The sequence below is a fragment of the Solanum stenotomum genome, chromosome 10, assembly GCF_019186545.1.
Source record: "Solanum stenotomum isolate F172 chromosome 10, ASM1918654v1, whole genome shotgun sequence".
Classification (NCBI taxonomy): Eukaryota; Viridiplantae; Streptophyta; class Magnoliopsida; order Solanales; family Solanaceae; genus Solanum; species Solanum stenotomum.
In genome coordinates this window covers 52,109,838-52,120,200 of record NC_064291.1, presented here as the reverse complement: position 1 = coordinate 52,120,200, position 10,363 = coordinate 52,109,838, and positions in this window count along the sequence as shown.

The window sequence follows — 10,363 nt, the reverse complement described above, 5'->3', positions numbered from 1 at the left end:
TAATTATAAATTATTAAAATGTTAAATGATATTTTAATACTTTGTCTATAAAATTAAAAAATAATTTAAAAATATTAAATTCAGCTCTAATATTATTCTAAAGACTAATTTGCTAAGACCTAAGTATATAAGTATAATTTCAAAAATAGAAATAAAAACTTAGGACCCAAAATGGAGATACTTACAAAACTCCAATCTAAATAAACATGTTCAAGATTGGGCCAGGCTAGAATCCATGTATCTTGGACCAATTATCCAATTTAAGAACTTGGGCCCCGGAACTAAACGGGTAAAGAGTACAAATATTTCATTTTTTGGATCGTAATTTAATTTAGGATCATTCGCACAAATATCTTATTTCGGAGTGGTATTTAAATTTAAATTATATCCCTCAAATTTATGTTCTTTAGTTTTTGTCGTTCAACAACCTAAGTAACAAAAGAGTGGTCGAAGATATTCCGATATTAAAATAAAAAAGAATGTGGAGCTTAAGTTTATATTTTTGCGGTATAATATCTCAAAATTTAGATGGTAAAGATATAATAATTTTAGTTGTATTAAAGAATTTACTTTGAGCGAGGCGAAAGTACTAAACATACATACATATTAATCTTTATGAAAATCAACATTGATATTGTAATAAAGGAGATTAGTTTTGTGCACGATAGTCCAACAATGTAATTTGCAAGACCTAGCTACGTGTTAGAGACTGATCTAGGATTTTTAATTTATTGATTTTGATATACAAACTTTTTTTTTTATTTTGAACTCACTATTTCTAAAGATTATTCAAATTTTATGTCTTCTCCAACCATATAAACTATAAAAAGGGATAAATCAAAGAATTAAGTCAAAATGTAGTAAAGCCATATGAAATGAGAAGGCGCTTGCAATTGCAATAATAGCCATTCTCAAGTGTTGTTTGATCTTTTCCTTCACTAATTAATGGGGCTAAGTCAAATTGATTTTATTATTTTTTCACTTTTATTTACAATATATTTTTATATTTAAAGCACGATTTTATTTCGGTAGAGATAAAAAAAAAATCAATTGTTAAGTTCTTAAACCGACTCCACGAAAAGCTATTGAAACTCTTTTTCTCAAAAAATGGAAGAAAATTTTGGCATCTATCGTTTACTTTTCTACCAAGTAACTTTAAATAATCAAAGTTTGTACGAAGAAAAATCAACTTAAATTGGTTTAGATCAAATTAAAGGTAACATATATGCATGAAAGTTTGGTCGCCTTCAGGGGCGGAGCTACTCAGCGGAAGGGGTTCGACCGAATCCACTAACTTTTCCGTAGACTCTAGATTTATATTAAAATATGAAGTATAATGTGTATATATATATATTTCCTGCGAACCCATAAACACACTGAAATGTTTGGCCCAGTGGTCGCTGAGCACCCAGCGAGATCGTTCACCCCTGCAGAATGTTTCTACTCACATTCAAAAAGTTTAACTCAATTTTTTTTCTCCAAAAGTTAGGGTTCTAACTTTTAGTGTTGATCTAATTGCTGCTATCCAATATCTGGCCTCTGGTGTGTACTCTTGTCTCTCCCTTTTCATTTGTTTCCTTATTCGTTTTTAGTGAATTAAATACTTGTATTTTTTCATTAATTTAATGATTGTTACTTTAGGTTAAGATCGTTGTTCTTTTTAAAAATTTAGAACCCACTGATATGAAATCCTGGCTCTGCCTCTGATCGCCTTATACTTAATTATCGTTTTCTTTTATTNTATATTATATTATATAAATTAATTTCTAAAAGTAACTAATCTACTAAATTTTTGGGGCTCGATAATCCCAATAAATAATAATAAATTGTGACGATTTTCTAACCTCCTTAATAAAACCACCATAAAAAGATTTATATTGTGGGGGTTATAATAAAATGCCACAAAATGAATTATTAGTGGGACTTTTAAAAACTCCCACAAGTTAACCGCCAAAAAATGAGCATTTTTTGGTAGGCGGAGCTACTCTAGCGGAAGGGGGTTCGGCCGAACCCACTAGCTTTTTCGTAGACTCTAGATTTATAATAAAATATGAAGTATAATGTGTATATATATATTTCTTGCGAACCCATAAAAACACTGAAACGTTTGGCCCAGTGGTCGCTGAGCACCCAACGAGATCGTTCACCCCTGCAGAATGTTTCTACTCACATTCAAAAAGTTTAACTCAATTTTTTTTCTCCAAAAGTTAGGGTTCTAACTTTTAGTGTTGATCTAATTGCTGCTATCCAATATCTGGCCTCTGGTGTGTACTCTTGTCTCTCCCTTTTCATTTGTTTCCTTCTTCGTTTTTAGTGAATTAAATACTTGTATTTTTTCATTAATTTGATGATTGCTACTTTAGGTTAAGATCGTTGTTCTTTTTAAAAATTTAGAACCCACTGATATGAAATCCTGGCTCTGCCTCTGATCGCCTTATACTTAATTATCGTTTTCTTTTATTCCACAAATCAAACGAACTCTTTTACTTTGTTGACTTTATTTTTGTGAAATAATCAACTTAGATTCTTCAAGATGGAAAAAACACATTAGACGTTGCAAACTTGCAATAACATTCATCTTGCAAATGTAATAAGGGAGGTTAGATTTGTGCACAATGGTCCAACAGTATGCAAGACCACTAGAGACTGATCTAAGCCTTTTAGTTTATTGATTTGAATCACAAACTATTTTATTTATCGATTTTGCTACCAATATCAGTTGCTTTGATCCTGTTGTATATAGTGGCGGAAGTATATGCACCTTGAAATAACGTAAATATTATATTTTGAATCATCTTGCTTTCTTCGCATGTATAATTTTTATTTTTATTTTAGGCTTAAGTCATCTGTGGTCCATTAAAGTTGTCCGCATAATTCACTTAGACACCTCAACTAGGACTAGTACCTATTGAACACTTTTATCTACCTAAAACCTGTTTCTATTAAACCTTTTTCGATAATCAGTAACAAAGGTAAAGTGTGTGTGATACACTTGCTATGACATGACAAAAATGACTAATTAAAAGATGACATGTGTCACTTGACCCCAACAACTATAGATTTATTTATTTTTATGTTAAAAAGAATGAAAAATATTTCAAAGAAATTTTAATTTATTTCTTAATAAAATAAATAAATGAAACCCATTTTACTCAACCCCACCCTACCAACCCCCTTTCTTCTTCATCTTCTTCTCATCAATTTTTTTTTCTCAAACAACAAAAACCTTCACTGCAAATCACTTGCAGATTCGATTTTTTTAAAAAAAATACTTTGTATTCCTAATATGTGATGAGAGAGAAGATATTAAAAGAGATTGATATAATAGTGATGAAGAAGTTTGTCAATGGTTACTCATCCGGAAACCGATTGCAAAAAAAAATCGAAAGGTCCCAAATTAATTTTATCAAAAATTATTTTTCATTCCTAATACGTGATAGAGAAAGATATTCAAAGAGTTGGTACAAGAGTGATGAATAAAGGAAGTTTGCCCATGGTTAATCATCTTGAAATCTATTGTAAAGAGAAATCAAGAGGACCTAAATTAATTTAGCAAATTATTTGATATTGTTTTTGATAAGTTTAGTGAGTTTACAATTTTGTCTGAATGGTAATATTTATTCGGAGGTGACCGAAAATGGAGATGGAACGTCAACTTATTTTTTTTATCCCAATGTTCAAAAATCTACTTTCGTTATTTTTCTTGCAAATTCAGTTATTTGATTCAGTTTTTTTTTTTATGAATATTGAAAAGAAACAGAAAAAGAAAAAAATGGAGATTCTTTAGTTGTCTTTGAAAATTTAAATTTGGGGAAGAAGATGAGTTGAAGAGGGGGTAGGGGTGCTCTTTCTTTTTTGAATTAAGAATTTTTTTTTTTTAAATATTAAAAAATTATTTTAATTTATTTAAATGCCAAGTGTCAATTAAAGAAGGAAAATTGTAAGTTTTTTTGGAAAAAAATAAAAATAAAGTAGTATTTCAAAAACTTTCACGCGCCCATAGGAAGTGAAAAACACTTTTTTTGCCATATCAACATTTTGTGTTTAATAGGTACATTTTTTGAACAATTTAAATGCTCAATAGGTAATAGTCCTAATTAAGGTGTCTAAATGAAATATGCGTACAACTTTAAGGGGCCGTGGATGACTTAAGCCTTTATTTTATTATGTATTGTCATTATATATGTGCGAACTCACAAGAAAAATATGTTACATAAATAAACAAAGGAACATGATAACGAAGCTACATGGTGCATTCCAAGAAATTTCACAAAAAATAAAGGTATATAGATATAATTAACATGGACGGCCTATAGTTTGAAGCAGCCATTGACAATGAACATGAATTTGCAACATCTTTGTTAAGATATACTCTCGTTGTCTCACATTATCTGTTGTGTTTCTCTTTTACACTTCTCTTAAAAACATATTAATTATAAGACACTCAATTGTGTCTTAAGATAAATACATCCTCATTAAATATTTACTATATTGAGGTATTTGTGGTCTACTCAAGAAATAATTACTAGTAAGGATAAAATTATAAAAAATAATTAATTTTGTTTTGATTTTATAAATTAACAATAATTTGAGAAAACTATTTTTGAAAATCACGATAAATAATTTGAGACAGAGAAAATATTTTTGAAGTCTATATATTTAAGATGAGATTGGTTAGAATAAGATTATTTTAAAAGTTGAAATTACAACATCCCAAGTATTTGTTGAATCGTACACGTTTTGACTTGTAGAAATATATGGCGTGGCAAATGACATGTCTAGCTTGATGTCATCATCCATTAAGTTTCTTCTTTTCTCCAAAATAATGGAGGTCGATATCATAATATCTATCATATACTCTCTCCCAATTTAATTACGTGATACATTTCGAATTTTGAGATTGAAAGATGTCTATTTTTTATCATAATTTTTCATATATTTTTTAAATATTTTTAGTGAAGCATCCGAAGCATAACTGCACACTCACACGATTTTTGTCGAGAGATAGGATCATTCGGTGGAGAGTCGAGGTATGAAAAAATTTATCGATGATCTGCTTATTTCCAAGTACATATTATCATCCGTTGCGTTATCCACCGTCTCTGCGGCCGCCAAAAGCCTACCCTCTCTCGGATATTGAGTGGAGGGGAACATGTGGCTGGATTGAATCTTTCGCGATGGAAATGCACTCTTCCCCCAGCTTTCTAACATAGGGGGCTATCTTGCTTCCACTGGTGGCGGGTGGGTGAAGGGTCCAAAGGACACGTAACCGAATTGTCAATTATATAATACTATTTTTTACGTAGTTCACAAATATATAAGTTTCATTTTTTTAAAAATTAAAGATTTCATGAGCAAATTCTCAATCAAACTTAAACTGTTTGACTATCGAAAACAAAATGTATCACATAAATTGAGACAAAGAGAGTAATATCTAATTTTAAGTAACGTGGGGTAGAATGTTTATAGTTTAAAGTTCATGAAGAGTTTGATATTCTATTTTTTTTAATTTTAATTGCAAATAATTTTTATTGTAACCAATCTCATTTCTTATCAAAGATATTCTTTTTTCTGTTGAAAAGATTTGTTTGTGTAAATTGAGAATTGAAAATGAGTTAATTTTTTATCAATTTTTATCTCCATATTAATTAATTGGCCTAAAATAATCACATGGCAGTACTCACTCGGTTTTTAGTAAAATGTGAGAAGAGTATATTTTGAATCAAAATAAACAATATAGCTAATTAATTAAAGTAGATATAATTTATGTACTTAATAAGTCCTAACTTTGCAGCTTTTAGTGTCTCGTTATCTGTAAACATAAATAAATTATATGTTTAACATGTACACAAGCAGAATAATATTATTTTCCTCCATCTTTATTTATAGAATATACTTTAAGAAATCTACTAAACCAGAGGGATTTTGTATGACACATATATAACAGACGCGTCTCATATATATTATTAAGAAAAAACAATTAAAACAGGTGGTCTATTTTACTGGCTTTCTTCTCACTTTCTTTCTTCATTAATCTAATTCCAACTATATAGGGCCCAATTGACTATATAGTATAATATAATCATACGTGTTTTTTACACGTAAAAGTTTTCAATATACATGTTAATATAATAATATAATATAATTTTTTTTCTGTCTCTAACGTGTGACACGCTGGATAGTGTTAAATATATATATAGCATGGCCATAATATAATAAATATTTAAATTTTTGTCGCTTTGTATGAATTATAATATCGCCATGTGTACTTCTCGAACCTAATAACGCCAAAGTACACATGACATATTAATAAAAAAAATAAAGTTTATAAGAAGCATATATTAATGAGCTAGAGACAGAACTTGTATGTGATTATATAATTAAATATTTTATTAGAAGTTGATGATATATAAGAAATAAAGACAAATTAGAATAAAAAGTACTAAACATATATGCATGGAAATGGAAATGGAAAATTAAGAACATTTAGAAGTAAATAATTACTTGATGTATAAATTGACCATTCTAACCACTTCAATTATGTTGTTGGTGAGAAGCTGTTATGATTAAATTTTGTGTATAATGAAAAAAAAATGAAAATTAGGATTTTTTCAATTGAATTTCCATCATTTTTGATTTTATATATTATTGGTTCAGTTTATTGGTTTTCAGTTTTTAAATACGTTAAACCAATAACCAAATCAATAAGAGATTTTTTATCAGTTTTCGGTTTATCGGTTTGATCCTTAACGGTTCGGTTTTCAGTTTAACCAATAAGAAATTACTTATAAAATAAATATATGACTTCTCTAATAAATTTGACGCAACAACACAATAATGTAATGAAAAAACTATACAAGTGTAACACAAGATAAATTAAGAGGAATAATGTTCTTACTTTAGATTTTAACGTTTTGTATAATGTGAAGCTGTGAACTAAAAGTCACTTTGAAGTGTGAACTGAAGGCTAAAGGATAAAGATAATAACTAGTAACGTATTGAGATTAATATATAATATTTATGTACAAGTAAATGTAGTAAATTACTAGTCTTAATGGGTTATCGGTTTACCCAATAACTCAATATTGAAAACCAATACCGAACCGATAACCCGATAATTTTTTTTATAAAACCATTAAAAAATCGTTAATCCAATAACCCAATAACAATAAACCAATAACACTTTTTTGGTTCAATTTTTGCACACCCCTATATATATTCTACTATATTATAAAAGAGAGTTTAGACCCAAGTATAATATATAATATTCAAGATTGGGACTTTTCCCAATCTTGAATATTATATATTATACTTGTGGGACTTTTAAAATTCTATTTTATATCCAAGTATAATATATAATATTCAAGATCGGGACTTTCTTAAATATTATATATGGGCATAAACTCCCTTTTTATTATTTTTTTTCTACTATATTATAAAAGAGAGTTTAGGCCCAAGTATAATATATAATATTCAAGATTGGGACTTTTCCCAATCTTGAATATTATATATTATACTTGTGGGACTTTTAAAATTCTATTTTATACCCAAGTATAATATATAATATTCAAGATNTCGGTTTTTAAATACGTTAAACCAATAACCAAATCAATAAGAGATTTTTTATCAATTTTCGGTTTATCGGTTTTGGTCCTTAACGGTTCGGTTTTCGGTTTAACCAATAAAAAATTACTTATAAAATAAATATATGACTTCTCTAATAAATTTGACGCAACAACACAATAATGTAATGAAAAAACTATACAAGTGTAACACAAGATAAATTAAGAGGAATAATGTTCTTACTTTAGATTTTAACGTTTTGTATAATGTGAAGCTGTGAACTAAAAGTCACTTTGAAGTGTGAACTGAAGGCTAAAGGATAAAGATAATAACTAGTAACGTATTGAGATTAATATATAATATTTATGTACAAGTAAATGTAGTAAATTACTAGTCTTAATGAGTTATCGGTTTACCCAATAACTCAATATTAAAAATCAATACCGAACCGATAACCCGATAATTTTTTTTTATAAAACCATTAAAAAGCCGTTAATCCAATAACCCAATAACAATAAATCAATAACACTTTTTCGGTTCGATTTGTCGGTTGGTTCGATTTTGCACACCCCTATATATATATATATAAGAAATTGGAGCTCTAAAATGCTCTTTATTACTTATTGGTATGATTACAACAACAATTAACTTATTGCAGTCGGAGGCAAAATAAAATTTTTAATTTTATGGGTTTTGAATTTTATAATGACAATTTTAAGTGAAAATTTTGAACTGTAAATCCAATTTTGTACATATTTTATGAATTTATTAATACAAATTTAATACATTAAGCAAAATCTATTGAATTCGACTGAATACTCATGCGAGCTACTAGATTCAGACTTCCGGCCTACTTGCAACAAATCTTATAGAATAATTAATTAATCTAAATACTTTACTGCGAGAAAGCCTCAAAAGAACAAGCATAATGTCCCATCGCGAGAACTTTAGAAGTGTTACACTTTTGAAAGCCAACTAATAAAATGATTTTGTGCCCTAGCTAGATGATCGAGATCTTTTTCTCAAGTTCCTAAAGATTTTGGGTTCGAGTTTTGATCGTTAGAACTTTATGAAAGTGTTTTCTTTTTAAAATGAATTTTATGATAATATAAATCTAAATTAATCGATTCTCAACGATATACAATAACTAGTGAAAAAACTTTAAAAAATAAATGTGTGCGTTCATTTTGTTTCTTATTGGCACTTAAAAGTAATGAAAAATACCCAAAAAGTGTTCCATTTAATTAGTGGATGTTATGAACCAAGTCCAACCCAATATGAATACCAAAGTCACACAAGTAGTTATTAGGCTGGAAAGAGCTATTGGGCCAAGAACAAGCAATAGGGCCAGGTTAATTTGGGATCCGGGTTGAGTAGTGGATGTGAGAATGGTTCCATCAAAAGGGGCAGCAGTCACTGATTTAGGGATTATGCGTATTGAAGAAAATGTTTGTCCTCTCCTCTTCTTCTAGAGTCTAAGCTTCTCATCTTCATTTTTCTTCTATCTTTAATTACTGTTATTTCAATATTTCATTTGTAATTCGGTAGTTTGATTTGCAATTAGAATCTTAAGGTTGTAATCGTGTTCCAATGCTCTTATTAGTATAGTGCCCATTTCGGTTTGTTACATTGGTGCTTTCATTGACGTACTCTAATGGCAGGGGTGGTATTAGATCGATTCGGTGGTGTCGGTAGTCCAGCGGACTGGATTTCTAGGGCAGAACGATACTTCACTTTTCTGGGCTTCTTCGAAGAACACTGGCTGCCTCTTCCTTCCTTATATCTCGATGGTGAGGCTCTCGAGTGGTTCCGTTGGATGTTTCGCAACAAACAATTTTTTGATTGGACCCATTTCAAGAAGAAGTTAGCCCTGCGTTTTCCGAAACCAACGCATGCAAAATCTCCTGTGGTGGATGCTCACATTTCCAATATTCTAGCTTTGCTTCAGAAGATCGAGAACAAATGTTCAGTTACGTCTAAGCAGGTTATAGTAGAAGATGTGAGTATTAGTGCTGCTATAGTCTTTAGCGGAGAAATTGCTTCTCCTTTGGACGAAGAAAACTCGAGCCATGTGGATAATGTTGAGGGCCTGCCGAACACTTTTATCAATGACCTTTCAGGTCATGTGGACAATATGCTCGATGAAATGTTTACAGGAGTTTTCACCAAAGAAATAGAGGAAACTTCTTCTGCCTCTAGCTGTGTAGCTGATTTGGACGATATTAAGTCACCTAAGGTGTTCAACGACTGTTTCACTAGTTGCTGCCCCCTGCTAGTCGCAGAGGTGCAACCCGATACTCCAAACAAAATGCTTGATGAAGAAGCACCATGCCCTAAGCATAGTGAAGCCTAACTAATCGATGAGTGTTCTCCAAAAGATGTGTCAAAGAGGTATGTTACTGCTACTTCTCTCGTTCGTAGCTGTAATAAACCAAAAATTGAATTTGAGACCTTTGAGGACATGTATCTTGCTGAGTTTTTCTTGGAGCCTGCAACTATTGAGGATCTATATTATGAAAAACAAATTCTGGAGACAGAGGATTATATTCCACAAAGTACCATGCCTTCGGATGAATTGATGCTTGTTGTGGAGCATGGAAAATTTACTTGTGAATTCAATACCCACAATATTTTGTGTCAATTTTTGTTTAATCATGATGACATTGTGCTTGTTCTTGGAGCTGCAACAAATCTTTATGTATGGGATCTAGGCATAAGTTTCAAGTCTAAGGCTCTCATTGGTTATACGATGAACACGAAGCCAGTACTATTATTGGGCTCTATTGGTACAGATGGCTTC